This window comes from Tursiops truncatus, chromosome 7 (assembly GCF_011762595.2).
Source record: "Tursiops truncatus isolate mTurTru1 chromosome 7, mTurTru1.mat.Y, whole genome shotgun sequence".
Lineage (NCBI taxonomy): Eukaryota > Metazoa > Chordata > Mammalia > Artiodactyla > Delphinidae > Tursiops > Tursiops truncatus.
Window position 1 is genome coordinate 42,761,395 of NC_047040.1, and position 27,490 is coordinate 42,788,884.

The following is a 27,490-nucleotide window of genomic DNA, read 5'->3' on the forward strand; positions in this document are numbered from 1 at the left end:
GAGAACTAAGATCCTGCATGCCTCGCAGTGTGGCCAAAAAAAAAAAAAAAAGGGAAGAAGAAACTGTGTCCTTGCTAAGAGGTGAGAGGTGTCAGTTACTACGGAACCAGGAAAGGGAGCACACAGTCCCTTCCTATTTGCATGAGTTTCAGTTAATGTGGTGCTGTGCAAAGCAAAGACTGCCTGTATTCTCAATGGAATATTACTCAGCCATAAAAAGAAACGAAATTGAGCTATTTGTAATGAGGTGGATAGACCTAGAGTCTGTCATACAGAGTGAAGTAAGTCAGAAAGAGAAAGACAAATACCGTATGCTAACACATATATATGGAATTTAAGAAAAAAAAATGTCATGAAGAACCTAGGGGTAAGACAGGAATAAAGACACAGACCTACTGGAGAACGGACTTGAGGATATGGGGAGGGGGAAGGGTGAGCTGTGACAAAGCGAGAGAGTGGCATGGACATATATACACTACCAAACGTAAGGTAGATAGCTAGTGGGAAGCAGCTGCATAGCACAGGGAGATCAGCTCGGTGCTTTGTGACCACCTGGAGGGGTGGGATAGGGAGGGTGGGAGGCAGGAAGATGCAAGAGGGAAGAGATATGGGAACATATGTATATGCATAACTGATTCACTTTTTTATAAAGCAGAAACTAACACACCATTGTAAAGCAATTATAGCCCAATAAAGATGTTAAAACAACAACAACAACAACAAAAAACCCCGCGTTATTATTTCAAGCCTCTCCTCAGTACTTAAATACCTCTCCTTTGCATGCACTGCTTGGCATGTTTGATCCAGGACGCTTAAATGTTTGGGATGTTGAATGAGTGTTTTCTAGTAGAGAAAAGTTCACAGAGGTGGAAGAATAGTCAAACACAACCTCGTGGGATAACACACAATTATCCCTCGTGGGATAACCAGAACTGAGGTAGCTGCTAGATATTGTGTGAGTGTCTGCATTTTGCGTCTTCCTGTGGGCTCACCTGCGTGCCCTTTTCTGCATTCACATAGTGTTTCTCACAAACAAAATGGCACATAAGCAAAGGCAAAATTAGTGTTATGCTCAAATTACTCCCTAATGCATTGATCATGTTAGAACAAATTCACAATTTCAAAATAAGTGTTATAGCAGAACTGACTATATTGTACTGAGCTTGAGATGCCTATTGTCAGGCAAGTGGAGCTGTTGAACAGGCATTTATCTAGAATTCAAGGAAGAGACCAAAGCAGGATATATACATCAAGGAACCATGAGTTTATACATATATCTAAATCTACAAGATCATCCAGGGATTGAGTATAGATGGAGAAGGGAGTCAGACTGAGGTATTCCAACATTTAGGGATTAGAGAGATGAGGAACAACTAGCAAGAGAGCCGAAGAGAGAGCAGCCTGTGACATAGGAGCAAAACTAATGACTGTTCTAGAAACAAAGGGAAGAATGTATTCCAAGGAGAAGAGAACGATCAGCTTTGTTCAATTCTGCTGGCAAATCGAACAAGATGACGACTGGAGGTTAATAACTGATGGAATGGTAGGAGCCAAAGCTTCACTGCAGAGGGTTCAGGAGAGAAAGGCAGGAGAGATATTGGAGACAGTAAGTATAGGTACCTCCACCAAGAGTTGTGCTCCATCAAGGAGAGCAGAGAATTTGTCCATAACTAGTATGAGATATGAGGTCAAAAGAGATTTTAGAGATTTTTTTCCCCCAAAGATGGGAGGAATGGCAGTCTTGTATACTGACAGAAATGGGGAGGGGAAAAGGAAAAATTACTGATGCCCTGGGGGAAGAAATAATTAAAGGAGAGAAGACATTCCGTATGTGAGAGGGGATGGATGGGATTCTGTGCCCAAGTGGAGGGGTTGGCGGCAGATGGGGTGTGGACAGTTGATCTGTGGTAACAAGAGGGAAGGCAGAGAACACGGTACACATATAGGTAGGTATGTACATGAGGTGGTGGGAGTTCTTGTAATAGCTTCTTTTTCCTCAGTGAAATAAGAAGCAAGATTAGGGTTCATGAGATGATTAAGTAATAATCATATAAAGTGTTTGGAACATTGCCTAGCACATCATCATAATTAACTCATTGGTAGCCATTTGTTATCATCATCATCATCATCATCTCACACTCTTTACTCTTAAGAAACTTGAAGCAATCTTAAAAAGAGGGAAGAGGGATTTAATATTGAACATTTAATGTAGCCTCCTTACAAGAATTTTCCATTACCATTGCCCACCACAAGGCCTTGCTTTTAACTAGATCAGAGTTTGTCTACCAATTCAGTCACTTACTCTAGGCTGCTGTGACGATTATACAGGCAACTCTGGGAGTGTCATTCACTCCCAAATGTGACCCAAATTGAGCTATCTTAGAACCCTATGTCTCTGGTAACAGTAGTCCATTGCATGGTAGGCACATGACCCAGTCAGATTCTTTCCCTATATTGCTATATAGAGTTGAGAGAGAAAGAGAGAATTTTCTTTCTCTTGGGTTGCCTAAACTGGGAGATGCTCCATATTGTTGTCCAGTTGATGCTTTCAACTGATTGCTGGTGCATCTCCATTCCTTCTTTAGAACACACTGCATGATGCCCACAGCACTTTGCATACTCACTCACTGCTTCTAGGGGACTAGGGGACGCTCGTGTTTTCTCATTTCTGCTCCTATTGGTTGAGTTATATACTTACCGAGAGTTGGTTGCATTTGTTCCAAACCTATTTATAACACCTGTTCTTGACTATAAATGTATAATGTAATGTATACTGTATAAATCAATGATATCTATGTGTGTAAAGAGAGTTGTGCCTATGAAAACAAAGTCAAAGTCTTTGGAAAGACTTGATAAAAGCAAAGCACTACACAGAATAAAGTTGCTATCAATTTAAGTGTAGGCAAGAAAACTTTAAAAGATTGACAGAATCATAAAAATTGAGATTTAAAAGCATCTTGAAGTTCTCCCTCCACAGTAAAGAAAGCAAAAATAGAAATGATAAATAATACACAACGGAATGGCTTATGCAAGAAAGGTCACTTAGAACTGTAATCAGAGAGAGCTCGGTCCTTCATCAAAAAATCGATGAATAAATGCACCTTAAAATGTTTTAGGTTAAAATAGAATGTTTAAGATAAATGAGTATCATTTTTTAAATTTTATACTGTAATCAATTTTTAAAAATTTACCTACCAACTCCCAGACCTGATCCCATAAGATAAGAATAATTCTATAGCAGTTTTTGAAAGCTCTATGTTCCAAATTTACTAGGAGGCAAAATATAGACAGTGGAGGGTTCCATTAGATAAGTGGCATGCAAGAGCAGGCACTGAATGGGGAAGGGGGGCTTGGGTCAAGGTCTGATCAGGAGTCCAGCTTAAACTGGTTTTGGGGTGTTCCTTGGTGCCCCCACAGATCTAAATGGAAAAGAAAACAGTTTATGGGAATTTAACTAGAGCAGGAGGATAAGTGTTTCCAGGCACGTATGGGGGGTGATGAGAGAGGCAATCGGTCTAGAGGCAGGATTCACAAGTCATGCAAGCAAAAAGCAGGAGTGGAGGTGAGCACTGACCCTAAGGGAGAGGCTTTGGGCTGTCTGTACCACCTTATGCTGCTAATAGGGCCTGGTAATCCTGGGCCTCAAACTGCTATCCAGAGCCAGAAGGATGTCAAACAGCCTCAAGGTGAATCTCAACCCAATTTGAGAAAGAGCTAGAGATGCTGAGATTACTTCACATTATGAAAGATTTTGACATTAATTTTTAGTGTGTAGGCTAGTCTTATTGAACAAAGTTATTTGAAGTAGGAAGGCAAAATACTTTCTATTTTGAAAAGATTATTCCAGGCATTACTCATGACTGAGATTTTTTTGTACTTAAAGACAAGTGCATATATCCTCAATGCCAGCAGGCCTAGGAAAGAATTTTAATTCCTCTTCAAATGCCATATCAAAAGAGCAAACCTCACGTACCCACCCTGCACTTAATCAGTTTCCACAGATAAATCAAATACAGTCACAGGCTTTAAGTCTTCATCACTTTTACTGAAAAGCCAAAGGCCCCTTTATGTATTTTGAGAACATACTGTAAAGCTGGATTGATTACTGATACAACATAAAGTCTAACTTGAATTTTTTTGCTATATTCAAGATTAAGTCTCCAGAGTTTTATGAGGCTTTCTCAGAAGACAAGATGAAGACATCTTGCTGTGCATCAGAATTAAACAGTAACTGTACGATCTGAATTTCTTTTACTTCAAACAACTCATCAATTACATATGTTTCAATTGCTTGGACAGACGGTAACCTGCTGAGTCTCCTATGTGATCAATGCCTGTTTAGTACCCTGGCTAAAATTTATTTTAAGGCTCTGTAACGTCAATTTCTCCATCTACAGAAGAAAGTATTCATCATAAATATGTGGAAGGATCTGGAGATGTAACAGACTAAGTCCCCCCAATGTATTTGGATTCAATTCTCGGTGGAAATCTGGCCACATAGGTCTGAGGTCAAGTGACAAATTCAATCCAAGGAAGCTTCATAATGATCTTAAAACTGCAATTGAACGTTTTTGGAGCAGTCAAGTTGTAATCTTTCATTTGTTCATTTGTTTTCTTCCTTCACGTTAAACATATCTGAAGGTTTTATGTGGAAAATGTAAAGATGAGATAGGACATGGTTATATGGAAACTTAAATGTTATTAACAGGTGCTCAATAACATAAAAACCAAGTAGCAACAAGATAGTCCATTTCTAACTGCTAGTGAAGTGGTGTTGGACAATGCATGTTGTGAATTAAAAGGAGGAAGAAACCCTCATGAGTTAATGTGCAGGATGACATCCAGAACAAGGCAGGACTTGAGCAGGGTCCTGGAGGATACACTGGAAACAAGGAAACGAAATGCACAGGATGAACTAGGGAGAGGGGAGGATGAGGTACCGGCATGGAAATGACCGTGTTCGTTTAGCAGGATGGACCAGTCTATCTGCGGTAGCTGCCAAAATATTTTTGTTGAGTTTAACTGATGGCACATTGGAGGAGAGTTTTCAATGCTGGCCTACAGGTAAAGGAAAGCCTTTGAAGCCTCTTGAGCAGGGGCCTGGAAGGATGAAATTACAAAAGAAATTCCTGCTGTAGTTGAGGTATAATAAAACAAGGGCCTGGATTGGGTGCATGGGCCACAGTGATTGGTTCAGGAAAGTGAAAATAGTATCACATGTATCCATTTAAAGTGAATCCTAACATTTTTGAGTGACGTCTGGAAGACAAATAGTTCTGGACAATGAGATGTAAGTTGAAGTTTTGGAGAGGGGCTTCCAGGAAAACTCTTTCAAAGGTCAGATTCAATAAACACGCACTATTTTGCCTTTTTTGCTTTTCCTTAATTCCTGAAAAGTGGAAGTGCTGACTAGAGCCACGAAAAACAAGGGCAAGGGGGGAATTCCTCGGCAGTCCAGCGGTTAGGACTCTGTGCTTCCACTGCAGGGGGCATGGGTTCTATCCCTGGTCGGGAGACTAAGATCCCACATGCCTCGCGGTCAGCCAGAAAAAAAATTTTAAAAGGCAAGAGCCTTACTGACATCTTGGCCTCGATGATTTTGAGCCACCCAATGAACATCAGCGGATAACTGCCCATTTCTTACTAGTTCCACGAGAGAAACAATTGCTTACCTTGTTTTAGCCACTGGTATTTGGGTTTTCTGCTATATACAGTCAATTTCGCCTCTGCTAACTTCTCTTCCTTAATTTTCCAATTTTAAGTTTCTATTTTCCCCCATACTCTTTCCTTATCCTGCTCATGTATTTTCTGCTCCAACAAGAGCAAAATACTTTCAGTTCTTTCAACAAGCCATGTCTTCTTACCTACAGGCCTCTTTCTCTCTCTCCCTCAAACCCTTCTCCTGGTTAATTCCTGTTCAACCTTATGCCTCCCCACAGGGGCACTTCCTCCTTGAAGGTGTCACTTTCCTGCCCCCTCCCACCATCGCTGACCCCTGTCCAGATTTTAAGCCTTCCTATGAATTCCAAAGCACACGTTATTCTCTCCATAAGAAAAACAGCACATCAAAGGGGCTCTTTTCAGAACATCATGCCTTTCAATATGCTCAACATATGGGAGAAACACAGTGTGGCAGCAAGGTTTACACATCCAGGTTAACCGTCTAGCTTTGCTCTTTCCCAGAGAGCCTCTCTGCCTGACAGACTGTCAAGAGATCTCGTCAAGTACTGGATTCCTTTACTCCCGAGGGAAGATCTTTTGCTCAACAGAGTAGAGACCAAAAAATGGAGCAATGTAGTTCATATCCTTTACCACACCGATCTGAGAGTCGATTCAAAACATAGGCAGAAAAAAAAACAAAAACAAAACAAAACAAAAACATAGGCAGGCTCAGCCTATCCTTTTTCGCTGGTAATTTAATACCTAGCTCGCTTTATCATGCTATGATGTAAAAGGTCCAACAGAGCCTGGCCTCAGTTTTACCATGGTTCCATCCTTTATAGCAGTTTATTTTCCATTAAAAAAACTAGTAATTGTGGGTGGATAATTTTCTCCACCTGTATTCTTTCCTTTTTCCTTCCTTCTATTCAAGGAGGTCAGGAAATCAGCCTTGTTCTCATGGTCTCTGGGTAGGTTTGTAACAGGGATGGATCAGAAGTAGCTTAGAGAAAGATCTGGCTTTGTCTTACAAAAACCTTCTCTCCTGTTCCTCTCTCTCCCCAGACTCGAAGAGGATCTCTTGGCCTGCTTGTGGAGAGGAAGAGGAGAAAGTGAGAGAGAGAAAACAAGTGAGAATGAGAGATGGGAACAGGTGAGTTCTGAGAGAGAAAGCCACAAGCAGAGGCCACAAGTGTTGCTCTCTCCAGAAGCTCTGAGGGGAAATGACTGCATGGTGCATCTGGGGAAGGGACCACAGGCTTCTGAGCAAGCATCCCTATGCCCCAAAGATGTAATGGAAACAGTAGAGAGCCACCAGCCCTGCAGGCGATGTACAGATAAGATGATGGATATCACAGTGGCAACGTGTGTGGACAACCAGAAGTTGCCTCCCTGCTCTCCCACCTCCCCACCCGAGGTCTTGGAAATTCAGAGTATCCAAGAACTCTGACACCTACCCAGATGGGATGGGGGAGAAGCCCAGGAAAGACAGACAAAGGTTGTCAGGACTACTGCACATGCATGTGTTGGTGGCCAACACAAAAGCACCTGGCTGAGGGGTGCGGGTACAGGCTGGGTGAAACCTGTGTGTTTCCTGTGCCCCAAGCTCTGTACCTAGAGGAAGAGGCTTTTTGTGATTTGCTCACCTGAGGTGTGTTTTGTGATTCTACCACCTGGAAGAGGTGCGTTTTGGAAACCGAGTGTTAGTGGAGCCCTGAAAGTTGACTTCCACCAACCCAGAGTCAGAAATGAATGAATTCTAGAGAGTTCTATTCTTCCACACCTGAACTGTGGATGGGATCCACAGCCACTACACGTGTGCCAGGCCTACCTGATGGATGGCTGAGCAAATCAAATGAGGTAACATGTGTGAAGAAAGTGCTTGAAAACTGGTGACATGCACGTATGCTGGAGGCATTATTATCAACAGCTTTGTGCTTTGGGGCCAGAACACTTCTTTCTGTGTAGGATCCATAGAAAACATTAAACGTCTCTTGGATGCACTTCACTTGGCAGTGAGAAGGGCTAAGCCTACAAAACTGCATGTTCACTTGACTCATGTCATTGCCTTTGGCTTGCGGAATGGTCGTTCTAGGTCCTTAGATCATTTGTTTGTTTAACAAAGGCAATACATGTTCTGTGTACTATTAAAAGAAATTGTGACACTAAAATTAAAACTATAAAGGACCATGAAACTCAATTAAATTGTTCTCAAAGGACTCTGAAAAGCAAACTTTCACAGTGCCAAAATAATTTCTTCTGTTGGAATATCAGACCAGGTTTAAAATGAAAATATTGTGTGAACATAAAACTAAATTGTTTTGTCCTATATTGTCACAGTAAGAGTTGAACCCAGGGACTCTGTTTTGGAAACTGATTCCAGTAAGACTTGTATTTTGGCTTTGTAAAGGCCTTTCTCTCTTTCCTATTCCTGTCTCTTTTTATTTTTTAAGCTATAACTAAAATTACTTAGTAAAAAAATGTTTTGAGACATATGAATTCATTTACAAAGTAGTTCTGCTGTAAAATATCTTTTTGGCATCAGTTTCAATGAGCTCACTCTCCCCCTCATTCTTATGTTTAAAAATGATAGAAACTGGTAGGAGGAAAAACTTGGGGGGGTGGGGGGAATGGTCAGAGCCCTCAGGACTGCCAGTGATAGGAAGTCCCAAAGGAACAACCCACGGTTACAGGAAGTCCCAAAGGAACAACCCACGGTTACAGGAAGTGAGGGGCCTCTCTTCCCAGAGTCTTCTGCAGCTGTATCCACTGAGAAGGCCACATTCCTGCACCGACCTCTACTCAATTACCCTGACCAGCAAAGCCCCAGACTTTGACCTCAAAGTGGTGAGAGTATGTCCTGATTTGAAAAGTAGCTTTGGGGCTTCCCTGGTGGCGCAGTGGTTGACAGTCCGCCTGCCGATGCAGGGGACACGGGTTCGTGCCCCGGTCCGGGAAGATCCCACATGCCGCGGAGCGGCTGGGCCCGTGAGCCATGGCCGCTGAGCCTGCGCGTCTGGAGCCTGTGCTCCGCAACGGGAGAGGCCACAACAGTGAGAGGCCCGCGTACCGCAAAAAAAAAAAAAGAAAGAAAAATAAATAAAAGTGGCTTTGACTCCTCACCTCTCCTAGGCCAGCCACTGCCGGGCTCCACGCCCTGGAAGTGCCTCGGGGCCTCCTCTTCTCCTGGGACTATTCCCAGGCACAAGGTACAAGAGCTGGGTGAAACCAAACAGCCTTAAAAGGAAGAATAGCAGACTGACAGTCTGTTGGATTTTACGCATCCTCCATTTTCTCTTAGTAAAAGTGTAATATCTCAGGGGATTCCAACCAGATCTGACGAAAATTTGTATTCATAATAAAAAAATAGTAACTGGCTAGAGGAAACAGAAGTTAGTGACCCAGAATCTGGAGTTATATATATGAGTCGTTTTACAACATTTCTAATACCCTGGGCAGGAAAAAAAATGTCCCAGCAAGATATGTTTGCTTTCGACCTTCAGAGGAGGAATGTGATTTCAAGCCTTTTCAATAGTTGAAATACCTTTAAGCAAAAAGAAATACGCTAAGTTGAGAGAGCAGATTTTTTTTCAGTGGTGGGAATGGGATGCTCTTAAAACTCTTGCCTTTGTTTCCTATTAGAGTCTTTGGGGAAGCCATAAGAACTCATTTAAAGGCACATTAGTTCTTCTAGGTCACTGGGTGTCATTAAGTAAATTACTGGCCCAAAACATTTTAAGGTGCCTTTGGGACCTGAAAGAATATGTGCTTTTCTCAAAGAAGGACTAGATCACTGATGGTTGCCCTGCCTGCCCTTCTTCCCAGGAAAATCAGAACCAATCCATCTCAAACTCATGTTTAATTCTAGGAGGTTGCTATATATCAATGCCAGGAGCCAGCTTCTGCTGAATTGCAACTCTGTGCTTTGTATAAAGGCTTGATACACTGATTCTTCACCCTGAAATGTTCCCAACGTTAGGCTAGCGTTTCTCAATGCTTTTTCCATTATTGTTCTCATAAGGGTCCTTTTAAAACATTATTATTAATTGCTACCCCTCTTCCTGGAAAATTAAATACTAAGGAACTAAGGAAGAAGATTTTGCCAGGTAGGGTTGAGCCACTGTAACATGTAATTTACTGTCCTTGTTGAGAATATATGCATTAGACCAGGGCTGCTCAGCTTTGGCACTATTGACACCTAAGGCGAGATAATTCTTTGCTGTGGAGGCTCACCACACAGAGTAGAATGTTTACAGTAGGATGTTTAGAGCATCTCTGGCTCCACCCACTAGATGCCAGTGGTACCCCACTCCCCTGCCCCAGTGTGACCACCAAAAATATCTCCAGACATTGCCCAATGTCCCCTGGGGGACAAAACTGCCCCCATTTGAGAACCACTGCTTTAGACATATGAACAAGTAGGAGGTATGTCAATGTGCAGCAAAAGTCAGAACAGCATTTTTGACAAAATGCAGGAAAGACAACTTTTAAAGAAAGAACTCAAGGAAATCTAGGAACTAGAAGGTCTGATGCAGAAGACAATAGTGAGAAAAGTGAAGTGCAAAAGGCAATGCTATGTGGGGGCATGGGAAAGGGAACGGTTGGGAAATCAGACCTATTTATTATTTGTCCTGGAGGACAGCTCTCTGATCTCACTCCCCTCACCCGTTCTGCCCCGTCTGCCCTCGGGCTCCCAACACTTTGAGGGCCTGATGGTAGCCTGTATGCTTATCTTTTATTTATAACTCTGTGGATCAGTTTTTTGATGTTTTAAATCATTAGTTCTGCTTCTTTTTGTGAAGTCTAGGGGAGGAGTTGGGAGGGCTTGTCCTGGATTTGGGTTGAGTTGCTAGGCAACCAGGCCTCAGTTTATAGCTAGAGTTACCAAAGTGAACAAGAATCTTGACTTCCTTGGGGCTTCCCTGGTGGCGCAGTGCTTAAGAATCTGCCTGCCAGGCCTTCCCTGGTGGCGCAGTGGTTGAGAGTCCGCCTGCCGATGCGGGGGACACGGGTTCGTGCCCCGGTCCGGGAGGATCCCACGTGCCACGGAGCGTCTGGGCCCGTGGGCCATGGCCGCTGGGCCTGCGCGTCCAGAGCCTGTGCTCTGCAACGGGAGAGGTCACATCAGTGAGAGGCCCATGTACGGCAAAAAAAAAAGAATCTGCCTGCCAATGCAGGGGACACGGGTTCAAGTCCTGGTCCAGGAAGATCCCACATGCTGCGGAGCAACTATGCCCGTACGCCACAACTACTGAGCCTGTGCTCTAGAGCCTGCGAGCCACAACTACTGAGCCCACGTACCACAACTACCAAAGCCTGCGTACCTAGAGCCCATGCTCCACAACAAGAGAAGCCACCACAATGAGAAGCCCATGCACCGCAACGAAGAGTAGCCCCCGCTGTCCGCAACCAGAGAAAAGCGAGCGCACAGCAACGAAGACCCAACGCAGCCAAAAATAAAATAAATAAATTTATGGGAAAAAGAAGAATCTTGACTTCCTTGACAAACCCCTTTTCATAATCAGTAGCACTCATCCTCTACTAATTGATTCTAAACGAGTTAAGAGATGATCTAGACCAGTAATTTGCCTGTGGCCCCACCCTTGCTTCAATCAGTACAATTGTGCTTCAGTCTGTTTGGAGTGTATTCATAAGATCTTATTTGAAAAAAGAATTCTTCTACTTAAAAACATTGATCATTTAGAGGTGGTGAGTGACATCCTTGAACTTCATTTCACATAGAGTGCTGAGAAAAGAGCTAAAGGTATCAGAACAAACACAAATAAAATACTGTACCTCTGCCTTATTATATCTGATTCCAAGGAGTTCTGAGGATCTGAGGGACACCCCTTGAAAACCAGCAATTGATATAGTTTTGTTGTTAAGGAACCCCTATAGTGATGACAGGTCCCACCAAGGATGGGCAACAATGGCTTAACATGATCTGGAATAGCCCTATTTAGATTGGTATGATTAGATTTCATCTCTACCTGTGAGAGTTGGAGAAGACTGAGAAGGCTTAGGGAAGTACAGCAGAAATGTGTAAGAAATCGTACACCTGAAATTAATATAATATTGTAAATCAACTATACTTCAATTAAAAATAAATGAATGGGGCTTCCCTGGTGGTACAGTGGTTGAGAGTCCGCCTGCCAATGCAGGGGACACGGGTTCGTGCCCTGGTCCGGGAAGATCCCACATGCCACAGAGCGGCTGGGCCTGTGAGCCATGGCTGCTGAGCCTGTGTGTCCGGAGCCTGTGCTCCGCAACGGGAGAGGCCACAACAGTGAGAGGCCCGCGTATCGCAAAAAATAAAAAATAATAAATAAATAAATAAATGAATGAAGTAACTACTGATAAAAGTAAAAAGAAAAAGAAAAAGAAGTATGTAAGAAATAAGAACCAGAAGGAAAGGATTAAAGAATGTTCATTTTCTTGAAAGGGAGAGGCCAAGAGATGATTTAGTGCAGAAAAAGGAGAAGGTAGTTTCTAGATAACATGAATCTTAGAGTCATTTAATCTTTACAGTAAGCTAGAGTGTAATGCTACCATTTGCCCTGTAACATTCATTCTTTCCTTTTGCCATGGTAATAACATTTTCAAGTGGGCTGATAGCCTCCAAAATAAACACTATATTATATGCCGCAGAAGCTGGAACAGGAGCAACCACCTTGGGACTTCAGGTCAACTTGGTAATGTAGGCTGCTATGGACAGAGCCACAAGATGAAATGAGTCCCTAACAGCATGGAGTGCCATACCCACTCTGGACCAACCTCCAGATTTATATATAAGAGATAAATAAACTTCTATCTTGTTTGATCCTTTGTTATTTCAGATTTTTCTGTCACTCAAACTTATCCAATCTCAGCTAATAAACCTAGGTAAAGGCCATTAACCTCCTTTCCAGATGAGGAAATTGAGGCTCAGAGGTGTTAAATAGTCCAAAGTTTGAAGTGCCCTTTCTCCAATGCCAAAGCCTATGTGCTTTGTATTATACTGCAGCTAAACTACCATATAAATTTAGACAGGTCTATGTAGAATGAATCTTATTACTGCTGCTCTTCATATCTGGGACAGAAAGAATATAGGTTTATCTTACAGTAAGTGTTTGGTAGACCTATTGTATTGCCTGATCCCTAATTAGGAGAGGTCAGACTTCATCACTGAATTTGTATCTATGGTTTAAGTATAGACCTGCCTGACAAAGAGGACGATCTGAATTTATTCAATCTTCTGTGAACAAATGTCTAATGAGCATCTCTTAACTGCCGGGCACTGTTCTGACACTGAGGAGACAGCAATGAACAAAGAGGCAAAAACTCTTGCCTTCATGGAGCTCATTTTTTCTAGTAGAAGTAGAAAATAAACAAGAGTAAAATGATAATATTTTAGATGGCAGTAAGTATTATAAAGAAACCTATGTTAAGGAAAGGAGATAAGAAATGGGGAGGGGGAGGAGGGGAGTTTGCATTTTTAATAGCATGGTCAGGGAAGGCCTCACTGAGAAGGTGACATTTGAGCCAGACCTGAAGTAAGTGAAGGAGTGAGCAAGGTGGATACCTGAAGGAACAGCATTTTAGGCAGGGGGAACAGCCAGAACTAATGCCCTGAGATAGGAGTATATCTACTGTGTGTTAGCACAGCACGGAGGCAAGTATTCCTGGAGCAGAACATGAGAGGTAGAGAGATAATGAGAGGCTAGGTGGCAGAGGGCCTTGTAACTCATTGCAAAGAATTTGGCTTTTACTCTAAATGAGGTGAGAAATAGAGGGTTCTGTCCAGAAAAGTGAAATGATATGACTTTAATGCTAAAAGGATACTTTAGACTGCTGGGTAGAAAACTGAAAGGGCAAGAGTGGGAGCAAAGAGACCCATTAGGTGGCCATTGCTATACTCTAGGTAAGAAATGATGGTGGGTTCTGGTTCCGAGAATGGTAGAGTAACATGTATCAATTAAACCTCTCACAAATAACAGTTATAAACTCTGAACAAAATGTTTTTTAAGAATTTTAAGGCACTGTCAAGTGATCAGAAGCAGGTAAAAACTGGAGAGAATTCAACCCTTGGAAGAAAGGAATCACACTAAGTGAGATTGTGGGTTTTCACTGGATAGCAGGCTCCAGTCCATGTAACATGGGGCAGCTAGAACTCACTCAGAAAGCAGTCTTACCAATTTGAAGAGACAGATAGAATTTAGAGGCTGTAAGAGCAGCTGGAAATTGAGCAAAGAAGTCTCAGAAAAAAAGATTCCACAGAGTGGGGACCCCAAAATTCTGCATGTAAATTCCATTCAACTCCTTGGTGGACCCCTGAACTGCAAACACCTGGGGTAACAAAAGTCCAGAAGAAAACAATAGACTATAGAGAAGACTATAAGAACTGACCAGAAATTTTAACTGCTGCTCACAGAAGGGGAGGCAGAGTTTGGAGTTTAAGTTCAGCCAAGTAAATTGTTTGCTAGAACAAGTGGATAACAGAATCCAAGATTCTCCACAATATACCATCCAAAATGCCCAGTTTGACATCCAAATCACTAGACATGTGAAGAAAGAGAAAAATGTGACCCATGGTCAAGAGAAAAAGCAATCAATAGAAGCTAACCCCAAGATGACCAGATAGTGGAATTAACAAGCAAGACCTTTAAAGCAAGTATTATACATGTGTTCAATGACTTAAAGAAAAAGGTAGCCATAATTATTGATGAATCTCAACAGAAAAAATGGAAACTATGAAAAAGGCTAAAGTTCTAGAACTGAAAAGTACAATACCACAAATGAAAAATTCACTAGATGGGCTTAACAACAGACTGGAAATAGCAGAAGGAGGAGTCTGTGACCTTCAAGATAGATCAACAGAAATGATCTAATCCACAGAATAGAAAGAAAAAAAAGTTTTTAAAAAATGAATAGAGGGCTTCCCTGGTGGCACAGTGGTTGAGAGTCCACCTGCTGATGCAGGGGACACGGATTCGTGCCCTGGTCTGGGAGGATCCCACATGCTGCGGAGTGGCTGGGCCCGTGAGCCATGGCCACTGATCCTGTGTGTCCAGAGCCTGTGCTCTGCAACAGGAGAGGCCACAGCAGTGAGAGGCCCGCGTACCGCAAAAAAAAAAAAAAAAAAAAAAAAAAAAAAGAATAGAGTTAAGTGACCTGTGGAACAACATCAAGTAATATATTATCTGTGTACTTGGAGTTCCAGCAGGGAAACAGAGAGAATATAGAATAGCAGACCTGCACTACTAAAATGACAAGAGAAGAACTGTTTTCAAAATGAAGACAAAGGACACCAGATGGAAATACAGATTTACAGGAACAAATGAAGAGCACCAAAATGGCAAAAATTAAAGATCGCATTTTTCCTCTCTTTATTTTAAAGATTGCTCACTTTTTAAAGCAAAGAATATAATATTATATTATTGTATTATGAGATTTATAACATATGTAGATATAAAATACAGAAGAAGGATAATCCAATTGGATATCAAAATATATAATAAAAGTAATGGAATATAATGCATTCAATAAAATATGTCCCTGAGTTCATACTGATATAAACAAATACATAATACATAAATAAATGGGAGATGGAAAATCTCCTTTTCACAGAATAATGACAACTAATAAATTTAGACAGAATGCTGGAATTTGAAAAGTATCAATGGAAACTAAAACTAGTGGTTGAAAATTTGATGAGTAATAGCATCTTTACATAGTCTTAAAGTTAATTATAATTTAACACTGAAAAACCAGGTAGATACCATTTTAATCAAGTGACCAAAGTTCAGAATAAAATATATGTATGTTTATTTGTGTGTGTGTATCTGTTTGTGTGTGTTACGTTTGTGTGTTTGAGAGAAGGAAGAAAAGAGAGATGAGTGAATGACAAAGAAATTGAAGAAAAATGTAAAACATTGGAAAATCTGGATAATGGGCATATGGGAGCTCTTTATACTATTTTGGCAACTTTTTTACATGTTTGAAATTGTATTGAAATAAAAGGAAATGATGGCACCTTGAACCAGATTGGGGTGGTGCATGTCATAAGAAACAGATTTCTGTTTGAAAGTAGAGTTGGAAGGATTTGATGATGGGTTGGCTGTAGGGTGTGAAAGACGGAGGTACCAAAGATGACCCCAAGATTTGGGACTCAGGCAAGTGGAAGGAAGAAGTAGACATTTACTGAGATAGGAAAAATGTGGGTAGAGAAAGTCTGGGGAGGTGGAAATCAGGAATTTGGTCGGGCACATAATAAGTTTGAGATGCCTATTAGTCAGCCAAGTGGAGCTGTCCAGTAGGGTATTAGAATATATATCCGGAGTTCACGGGAGGGGTCTGGGCTGCAGATATACATTTGGGAGTCATCAGTTTATTTAAAGCCACAAGAGGATGTAGGAATTGACATATCAATAGAAGGCAGAATTCTGGGATACTCCTGATGAAGACCTTCCTGCTTTAATCTATAAACAGCATATAAGTCTACAGTCTAGATTTAGCTATTTGCATACTCATGGTACAATTTAATATGTTCTTCTAATGTATTCATTGAAATTTTATAAAACAAGCATTTATTGAGTATCTGCAGTATGCAAGGCACTGTCTTGATGTGCCTATAGCATAAGCATCAACATGTCTAAAAGATTCCACCTAATAATAGGACTTAGTAGGCAGCATAAGCAAACAATCCAGAGTCACGTATCTTATCATGCTGCCTAACTGATCCATAGAAATTTATTGCCCTGATAAATTACAAACATGTTTTAGGTAATATCAAGCACGCTTCTGCAAGAGAAAACACATAACTCTATTTTCTCACCACTTCTGGGAGAGCAGGGGACAACGCTTATCACTGTTTTGTTTACTTATTTTTTAAAAATAAACCTGTTCATGAAAGATTACAGTAAATTGGAGGACACTTAACCCAAACTCCTCTAGAAGTAAGTTTGCTACGTCAAATCAACCCATGACCTCTGTGAGACATTGCCTTCCCAAACTAAGTTATGGAAAAATTCACTCAATTTTTTGGTGGTTTTATCTTCTTTCTTTTTCTTCATATCCTCTTTAATTTTACTGTAAAATAAAACACTAATATAGAAAACTACATGAATTAAATGTATGGCTTACTGAATTACTATAAGGCAAATGTCTCCAAGGTCCTGAAATAGAACTTCACCAGTCACGCCAGAAGCCCTTCAGTGGGTCCCAACCCAACCACAAACCCTCCCTTCCCCATAAGTAACCACTATCCTGACTTAGTCTTCTGTTCTCTATATTTCCTGCAAACTAGGTGAATCCAGAGACAAGGTCAGACTCTGGTTCATCCCCTTGACAAATCTGTAGGTGGTATTATGAAGACTTTGGAGGCACATAACATCTGATTGTCATATTTTGTGTTTTTAGAAACTGCTGACACTTAATACCTACCACAAATTGTGATTTTCTAGTTCTAGAAAATTTTTTAATTTATTCATTAGAATATTTTCATAAGGAAACACTCCCCCTCATCCATTAGGAAAGGAGGGATAAATATTTGGTTATTTAGCTCTACTTGCCAGTTTTCAAGATAATTATTTGATTTTCTATCATCTGCCAAAAGTAATAATTACTTTCCATATTTTTGTGAAATCATGGATTAAAGATATTTGATGAATTTCAATCCATTGCAATTATCAATATTAACTCAAAATTTTCCATCTTTGGCTAGTGAGAGCCTCCTCAGGTTGACTCCAGGGTCCTTTAGACACAACCTGAGCAGTGTTTTTCTTTTTGCGGTACGCGGGCCTCTCACTGTTGTGGCCTCTCCCGTTGCGGAGCACAGGCTCTGGACGCTCAGGCTCAGCGGCCATGGCTCACGGGCCCAGCCGCTCCGCGGCATGTGGGATCTTCCCGGACCGGGGCACAAACCCGTGTCCCCTGCATCGGCAGGCGGACTCTCAACCACTGCGCCACTAGGGAAGCCCCCATTTATTTCTTCATTCAATTATTTATATCAGTATGGACTCGCATTCTTTTTTATTATGTAAGTTTCAGGTGTACAGCATTATAGTTCAACACATGTATACGCTACAGAGTGATCACCACCACAACTATAGCTGCCATCCACCACCATACAATTGACCCCCTTTACCCATTTCACCCACCCTCCTACTCCCTTCCCCTCTGATAACCACTAATCTGTTCTCTGTAGCTATGAATTTATTTTGTTTGCTCATTTTTTTGTTTTATTTTTAGATTCCACATATGAGTGAAATCATATGGTATTTGTCTTTCTCCATCTGACTTATTCCACTTAACATAATACCCTCAAGGTCCATCCATGTTATCATGAATGGCAGGATTTCATTCTTTATTATGGGTAAGTAGTATTCCACTTATCCATTCATCCACTGATGGACAAGGACTCATATATTCCTATTTTATAGGTTATAATCCATTACTATCATTATTCATTTTGTTGCTCAAATTGTCCCAGATATGGCCATTGGGAGTGCCTTGAAGTTGGATTTTAAAAAAACTTTGCTAATTTATTAATGTATAAAAAGCAATCTGGGGACTTCCCTGGTGGTCCAATGGTTAAGAATCCATCTTGCAATGCAGGGGATGCCGGTTTGATCCCTGGTTGGGGAACTAAGATCCCACATGCCGCGGGGCAACTAAGCCCGCATGCCGCAACTACAGAGCCCACGCACTCTGGAGCCTGCACGCTGCAACTACAAAGCCCACGTGCTCTGGAGCTGCGTGCCACAACTAGAGAGAAGCCTGCGCGCCGCAAGGAAAGATCCCACGTGCCGCAACTAAGACCCAACGCAGCCAAAAAACAATAAAATAAATAAATATATATTTTTTTAAAAAGCAATCTAAGTAAAAAAATAAGATAATTTTTCAATCTCCTTCATCATATTGCTGACCCCAAGTCTCTCCCATTTGGGCATTCCAGAGGTGTCCTGCTTCCAGGCTATGAGATTTGGACTTTATTCAGTAGGTGATGATGATGCATCGAAAGAAAGAGAAAGAAAGAAAGAGAGAAAGAGAGAAAGAAAGAAAGAAAGAAAGAAAGAAAGAAAGAAAGAAAGAAAGAAAGAAAGAAAGAAAGAAAGAAAGAAAGAAAGAAAGGAAGGAAGGAAGGAAGGAAGGAAGGAAGGAAAGGAAGGAAGGAAGGAAGGAAGGAAGGAAGGAAGGAAGGAAGGAAGGAAGGAAGGAAGGAAGGAAGGAAGGAAGGAATAGAAAAGGCAGGAGCCAGCTGATCAGGACTGCAAATAAGAAAACATGGTTCTGATACAGTCTGAAGTTTGGAGGCTGGAGGCAGGTAAGGCAACAACACTCTAGCAGGACCAGTGAAGACAGGGAGGGCGGGTTATTTTAAGAGAATGGAGGTGCTACTGCTCTGGTGCAAGGAAGAAAGATCTGTGACATCACGTAATACACAGAGGAAATGTGCATGGAGGGCTGACTATATGCCAGGTGCTCTGCTAAGCATCATCTCACCCTCTCTTCCTAAGAAACCTGTGAAGTCAGTACTATCAGCATCCTCACCAAGCATGGCCACCTCTGATGTTTGGCCCGGCACCCTGGACTTTAGAGCAGCAGATTCAAATAGTCTCTAATGGACCTTGAGCCCTGCATCACTCCCCAGAGACCCAACATTCCACAAGTGTCTGAGTCAGTGTGAAGGTCCCATGACCCAGGGAGGAAAAATATCTGCTGCTTTTAACTTCTGTGGTGGGTTCTGCCTCACCGCCATTCTTGTATTCCCTTCTAAATAGAAAAGGTATTAGAGGCTGGGCAGCCAAAATAATGGGTGCATAATCCAAAATTATAGACAATGATGAAAGGAATATCTTAATGCTTCAGTTATAGAATGCTTGGAATTGTTATGGCTTATAGTGTATATATTTATATACTCCCTTCCAAAGGATTGTACTAATTTCCACTTAGTCTTTGACACTGTGGATTGGTTGATCCAACAGTAAATTTCAATCTCTTCCTCTCTTGCTATTTTCTACTATAGAGGCTGGAAAAACAAAGCACTTGGTTTTCCTGCCACCTTTGCGCTAGTAGTGACTTTGTGATACGATGTGATACAATAGAAGATTACAGGGGAGGATTCTGAAAGTTTTGTTTTTTTAACATTATCCCAGTTTTTTCTTTTTTCTTTTCTTTCTTCCTCCCTCCCTCCCTCCCTCCCTTCCTTCCTTCCTTCCCTCCTCCCTCCCTCCCTCCCTTCCTTGAATGCAGATGTGGTGTCTGGAGATGCAGCATCCATTTTGCAAAAATGTGGCAGTAAGCATGAGGGAAAGGCCAAGAAAATCAGAGACACTGCCATGACATCAACAGGCTGCTGAACCATCAACAGGCTGTCAGCACCTATTTGTCTCCAGATATCTTCTTCTGTGACAAAATAAACCCTTCTTGGTTTAATTCACTATACAGAGAAACAGAACTAATAAGATGTGTCTATATATAGAAAGAGATTTATTTTAAGGAATTGGTTCACATGATTTATAGGGTTGGCAAGTCCAAAACTGCAGGGTGGGCCAGCGACTGAAGACCCAAGGAAAAGTTGATGCTGCAGTTCAAGTCCAAAGGCCATTTGCTGACAGATGCTTGGGGGAGGTCAGTCTTTGTTCTATTAAAGCCTTCAATTGATAGGATGAAGCCCACCCACATTATGAAGGGCAATCTGCTTTACTCAAAGTCCACCTGTTTAAATGTTAACCTCATCCAAAAACACCCTCACAGAAACATCCAGGATAATATTTGACCAAATGTCCGAGTACTATGGCCCAGCCAAGTTGACACATAAAATTAACCATCACAGTCACTGTAATTCAGTTTGTGTTACTTGCAGCCAAAAGCATTTCTGATACATAGTGCTATTTGAAATCTATGGGTTGGCCAAAAAGTTCGTTCATGTTTTCCCATAAGACATTACGAAAACCCAGACAAACTTTTTGGCAAACCCAATATGAAACTACTTAGATAGTCCAAACATTTCTCATTCTAGTTCACCTCAGTCATACCACACAAAGTACTTCCCTACTCTGTCTTTATGTATTCTTCATCTCCTACATTCTCAACCAAGATCTATGCATCCATTGTACATGAAAGGCCCTAGTAAACACTGGTAAATATCTACATACTTTTAGATAGATAATTATTTTTTTCAAACTTTTACTCAAATGTTTGTTATGGTATAGACCTATGACCTTTAATACGGTAGCCACTAGCTACGTGTGGTAACTGAGCATTTGAAATGTGGGTGGTTTGAATTGAGCTGTGTGGTAAGTATAAAATATACATTGAATTTTGAGAATTTAATTCAATAAAAAGATATAAAATACCTCAATAACTTTTTTACATTGATTGCATGTTGAAACGATAAGATTTTTGGATATATGGGGTCAAGTAAAGTATACTAAATATATGATTAAAATTAATTTTATTTGATTGCTTTTACTTTTTTAATGTGACTACTAGAAAATTTTAAATTACATATGTGAACTGCATTTGTGGCTCACATTATATTTCTAATGGGCAGGGCTGGTATATGCACAGAATTTTCTGAAAAATTTACTGTCATTTTGTAATTTATCAATATTGCATGTACATTTTACTTGGATTTAAAATTTTTATTCAACTATATAAGTTGACTTATTTGTTTTATTATTTTTTAAAAAGGCTAGCTGAAACAGTTCAGAAAAACAAAAATTATAATGAAAAAATCCTATCTGTAATGAAAGGGTTATAAGAGCAGAGAATCAGCACTTTGTGTCCAAAAAGTTTAGCAATTTTCCCAGCTCACTGAATTGTGGGAACTCAGCTTTTCCAGGGAATAAATATGCTATTTTTAACATTTTTATTATACAATTTGTCACAGGCTGTCTCATGAGAGTATCAACAATCAGTTTCAAACAGAATCCAACCACAAATACTTCTCCACATGTGACTTGGAACATCTGTCCTGCTCGAGTACCGTCCATATCAGGAGAGAGCTGGTCTGCCTTTGATTCTTACTCTCCTAAAATCCTTTGTCCTACTTCCCACACTGGACATGAGATAGGGTGAAAACCATCTTCTAAAGAGCCAACCTTAAGCAAGTCCTTCGCTTCCCCTCACTGTAGACTGCAGACTGCAGACCCTTTGTGATGGAGGCAAGTGCTGCACTCCAGGGATATCACTGACTCAGTGATTTATGTGGCATTTTCCCTAATGAGTCAAGATGAAAGCTTTGATCTAGAAAAAAATCCAACCAGCACCTCTTAGCTGAGGAGTTCATCATACCTGCCCTGAGAAGAATGCTTTAAGCAGGAGGTGCCCATTCTTAGGAGACTACACCCTCAGGTAATGAAGAAAAGGCTCATGACTGGAAAAATGAAAAAAGAAAATGTGCTCATTCAGTTAGGGGTGCTGAAGCCAAAAGAGGGTGATCTAGTGGGATGTGGAGAATTATGTAAAGGGAACCCAGGAATCTTACCTCCCCTTTAAACAATATCAGTCTTTTTGAAGTTAGACACTCAGTATTAAAAACTCACTGATGGGGCTTCCCTGGTGGCGCAGTGGTTGAGAGTCCGCCTGCCGATGCAGGGGACACGGGTTCGTGCCCCGGTCTGGGAAGATCCCACATGCCGCGGAGCAGCTGGGCCCCTGAGCCGTGGCCGCTGAGCCTGCGCGTCCGGAGCCTGTGCTCTGCAACGGGAGAGGCCACAACAGTGAGAGGCCCGCATACCACAAAAAAAAAAAAACACAACAAAAACAACAAAAAACCTCACTGATGTTGTTGGCTATCTAAACAAGTTCCATGGTGAGTGCTTTCCTAAAAGAAAAAAATCTTTGGTGAAGCAAAACTATCCCCAAATTATGTTTTCCAAGTACAGATCTCTATACCAGTTTTTCTTTAAATGAGCGCACACGTAGAAAATTCTAGTTCATAGGAGAGGTAGAGTCTTTGGGATAGCATGTATTTACAAGTAAATGCTTGTTTGACACTTCAGCTCACCCCTATGCAATAGGTAAACACACTACACCTCTCACTACTCCATGACTCACATGAGAAAATACACACTTAGTTGTTCTCAGCAATGATAACAAGACTCACAAGAAAGCATTTGCCTCAGCAGGAAACAGATTTCATTTTTAGGATGGTTATTATCAAAGTAGTTGAAAATATTTAAGCAGACTTGATATGAATAAAAATTTTACTGTAAGATGAAATATATTTGAATGAATATATGCCATTCCTTTTTTAATGTTATTAATATTAGTATGCTTGTTCCTTTTTGCCATACTCATAATTGTATGAAATAAAGGACAGAGAAGATAGCAAAAGATTCAACTTGAGTTAGACTCAAATTAAAGTCACTGCTACAATAACTTTTAAATTCAGTCTTTTAACTGCAATGACAATGTTACATGTAGCGTATGTATATATTTTGTACATAGGGCACAGTTTTTATTTCCAGACTTTTACAGGGAGTATTATATACTTTTTATGTCATTACATAGTCATCATAGTATTCATCTTTGTGAGTATTTAATGGGTGAATGAATAAATGAATGAAAGGGAAGCAATAATGCAGGAAAATAAAAGAAATTCTGCAAAATCAATATAGTATTTTCGGGCTTCCCTGGTGGCGCAGTGGTTGAGAGTCCGCCTGCCGATGCAGGGGACACGGGTTCGTGCCCCGGTCTGGGAAGATCCCACATGCCGCGGAGCGGCTAGCCACGTGAGCCATGGCCACTGAGCCTGTGTGTCTGGAGCCTGTGCTCCACAACGGGAGAGGCCACAACAGTGAGAGGCCCGCATACAGAAAAAAAAAAAAAAAAAAAAAAAATATATATATATATATATATATATATATTAGCATTTTCATTGGTAGGATGTTCACACAATATGCCTTTTAATTTTAATGTCTAATGAGAATTCATGCAACTTGTGGAAAAGGTTTACCACCTTATCTAGTTGGTGAATGGTCTTCCACATCAAGAGTGCGACAACCTCTCGTTTGATTTTTCCCTTTGGAAGAAGAAAAGTTTGAGTGACGTTTAGATAGACCACAACCGGGGAAGGAGAACCAGCACTAAGACCTACACTGCAGGGCCGTGATCAAGTTCTTCCTCTTAATAATGATGATGTTGGAGCAATGAGTAGATAAAATATTTACGACTATTTAAAAAAAGTCAGGTTATTAACACTGTAATGCTTCCTCCAACATTTCATTGGGTTTTGCCCATGCTGAAATCCCCTCTAACCACACAGATAGGCTGTATTCCAAGAGTTAATTACGTTCATTGTTAGACACATGAATATCTGTTCCTTTAAAAGTTGTTGTAAAAGATAGTTGGGATCCTATGCTCATATCCAAAGCTTATTCATATTATAATGTGGCTGTAACATTATGTTTGCAATGACATATAGTTGAAAATAATACTATATAATATTAGTCATTAAGAGAGAAAAATAATGAGGTAAAATAAAAAATATTTTCACTGGAAAGCAGCACTTAAGGAAAAGTTTTAGCTAGAAAAAGATAAGGAGATAGACTCTTATGTTTACTTTCAAGGATTTTAGAGCTTGATCATACTGGTTTTTTAATGATGTCTACTTTCAGTTGCTTTTTCTTTTATTTAAATGAGGATAATTTGATGCATTTATTAATTGAATGTAAGCTCCAGGAGTCTAGGGACTTGTCAATTTTATTTGTCATTATATCCCAGTACCTAGGACAGTATCTGATATATAGTAGGTGCTCAATAAATACTGCATTCATTCATTCAATAATTCAGCAAATATTCATTGAATGTCTGCCTTGTGCCTGCAAATATATAGAAGCTGGGAATATAATAAAACAAGTGAGAAAAACCAAAGTCACCACCTTCATGGAGTTATTCTCCTGCAGGGGAGAGAGAAATTCCCAAAAGAATCTCACTAATGAATGTAAACATTCAAAGTAAGCCAAGTGCTCTAAAGGAAAGTGTTACTTTGCCATGATTAGCACACATTTTTTGGCTCAAAAATGCCACGAAGATGAAGAAGAAATAAAATTCTCCTGAGAAAACTGAGAGGCTAAAGGGCAAGAAGGAAGGAGATTATAAAGAGTATGTGTAAGCAGAAAAGGATAAACTTTCCAGAGATGCAGTGAACCAAGCTGAGAGAACAGAAAGACAGAGATGAAGCACAGCACCCCTAGGAGAAGGTGGGGTAGAAGGAAGGAAGTGTGGGGAGGCGATGTCCTCCGCGGGCAAGAAGCGATACTGTCCAGAGCAGGTCAATAAGAGTGGAGTCGTGGGGAAATGAGGGAGCTAAAATGCCGCGTCATTCAAATACACAAGATGTTTCGTCCTTAGAAAGTTCCTACGTTGTCTTTCTGAAAAGTTAATTTTATGATTTAGATAATAACTTGATTTAATGAGATTATTTTTATAACTGAGCTCTGGCAGACTAAGTGTCAGGAGAAGTGTTAAGGGTATAATAGACACTTTATTAGTTGGTAAGCCATCTAACTCGAACTGCCTCTACACACAGCCATGTTTCCTCCCACTTATCATCCAGCCCAAACCTCCATCCTTAGCCCTGGTAGCTGTGCCTTGCCCGCTGCTCTGTTCAGACTGCTTGGACACATCCCCGTCTCCATGACGTCGTCATCAGTCCTCCTATCTCTCTCACCCTTTTTCCCCATCAGTCTGTCAGAATGGCCTAGAGCCAACACACTAGTCCACCCTGCAGAGAGAGATGGAGCATCTTCCTGATGGCATGAAGGGAAGCAACATTTTTCCAGTAGGGAAGGAATTAACAGTGGTGTTTAGGGGGCTGGCATCTGGGACTTTGCATGGTGGAGCATGGTAGTTACAGAGCATGGAATTCTATTTTGTTATTTTGCTTTTTCAAAATTTTAACCCAAGCGTTATGGTCTTTGAGGGACAGAACATATTGTTTTCAAGGGAGGCAGAAATATGCAGGATTATGTTGCAAAATAGTTACAAAAATATATCCAGTACTTCCTGATGAGATGCATCACAGATAAGGATATCTGCCTATTTGTAAGATGAGGTTAAAGTTCAAAGAAGCAAGTGCATAATGAGGTATTTTTCCTTTTTCTTTCTTTCTTTTTTTTTTTGATGTCTACTCATATGCACATGCGCGCGCACACACACCACCTTCAGAGCAGAGGATTCTGAACACCTTCTGTTTTGGAGAAAAATTTAGCCACAAGAGAGACTGAGTCATATGGTTTCAAAGAATAACATACGTTTGATTATTTTAAATATCCGTCTGTCAGTCACAAGCACATGGAAATCTTATGACTGTTAGGTCAAGAGAGGCCCCATATCTAAAATTTAAATGCAAATAAGGCTCCCCATGTTGAATACGTGACAGAAATAGAAGGAGGAAGAGTCTATATGTTAGCTTCTTAGCATATAATCCCCAAGGTTTTCAAGGGGAAAAGTAGTAAGCTATTCCCTACAAAACTTCAATGAAGCATACATTAAACTATGCAGATATAATTATTTCTCTTTACGGTCCAGAGCACCAGCTGTGTAGACTCAAGAGCCACAGTCTGCAGGCTGTCTCTACTCCATTAGCTGTCACTCACACCAAGTGCTGAAGGACATTCTTAAGATGCTGAAACCACCACCCTATTACTCCGTACTTCGGTAGTTGAAAAACTACTTTCAAAACTGCAGCCATTTTTGCTTGTAACATACCTGATCATATTATTCTAATTCTCTCCAGTAACAGAATTATTCTATCTGGGGGCCTAGAAAATAAGAGAGGCAACAGAAAAAGTAATAGCTTACTTTTTTTTTTTTTTTAAAGAAACGTGCTATACAGAATATACCCATGAACAACAAAATCTATCCCCAGTGGAATAATACAAATATGTCTTTCTTAGGCATATTCTGAAAAGTTTAGCATTTTTGTAAATTCTGCCTCTCATCATTTTACTTTTTACATTTCTTTCCGATAACTTGTTTTTGATTTTTCTCTGACTGGAAGTGGCTTCCAACATATCAGCTCCTCAGAAGTGGCAAAGTGCCAGGCTGCCACACTGAAGCAGCGTATGTAGCTCTGGGGCTGTGTCTTTGGAGGGCTGCTGACTACCCTGCGTGTAGGGCTCCTAGGGCCGGGATAAGTACCATATGCAGGTGAAGAAAAGGAGGGTGTCAAACCTCTACTTTTTAAGCGAGGACCAGATGCTGCCGTCATTTTGAAGAGAGTAGACTTCTCCAGATCTGCTTCAGAGGAGAACCAAGGTGGAGATCACAGTCACAGGCTTTATACAGGTGTTCTCTAATCATATCTTCAGCTGGAACACAATTTACTGTGGGCCATTTTAATCTTCATCAATTTAGTATCAATTTATCAAAAGCATTGACTTTGAGTTACTAATTTGTTAAGAGAAACTTGTGAGCAATCCTCCCCAGATATCTTCAGGGCCACACTCCAATGCCAATAATTTGGGCTTCTGCTTTGCACTTGTCCTGAGGAGGTTTCGAGATGGAGGGATTAGAGAGATTGAGATAACCAAGGAGAATAACAGGGCAAAGTGAGCATTAGTGAAAGGTTTGTCCTTAAAAAAAATAAACATGAGCCCAGTGTGTGCTACAGAAGCCCTGGGCTGCGTGTGTTTGTAAACCAGGATTAAGAACTAATGGAGCGGGACTTCCCTGGTGGCACAGTGGTTAAGAATCCGCCTGCCAATGCAGGGAACACGGGTTTGATCCCTGGTCCGGGAAGATCCCACATGCCGTGGAGCAACTAAGGCTGTGCGCCACAACTACTGAGTCTGTGCTCTAGAGCCCATGCGCCACAACTACTGAAGCTGGCGTGCCTAGA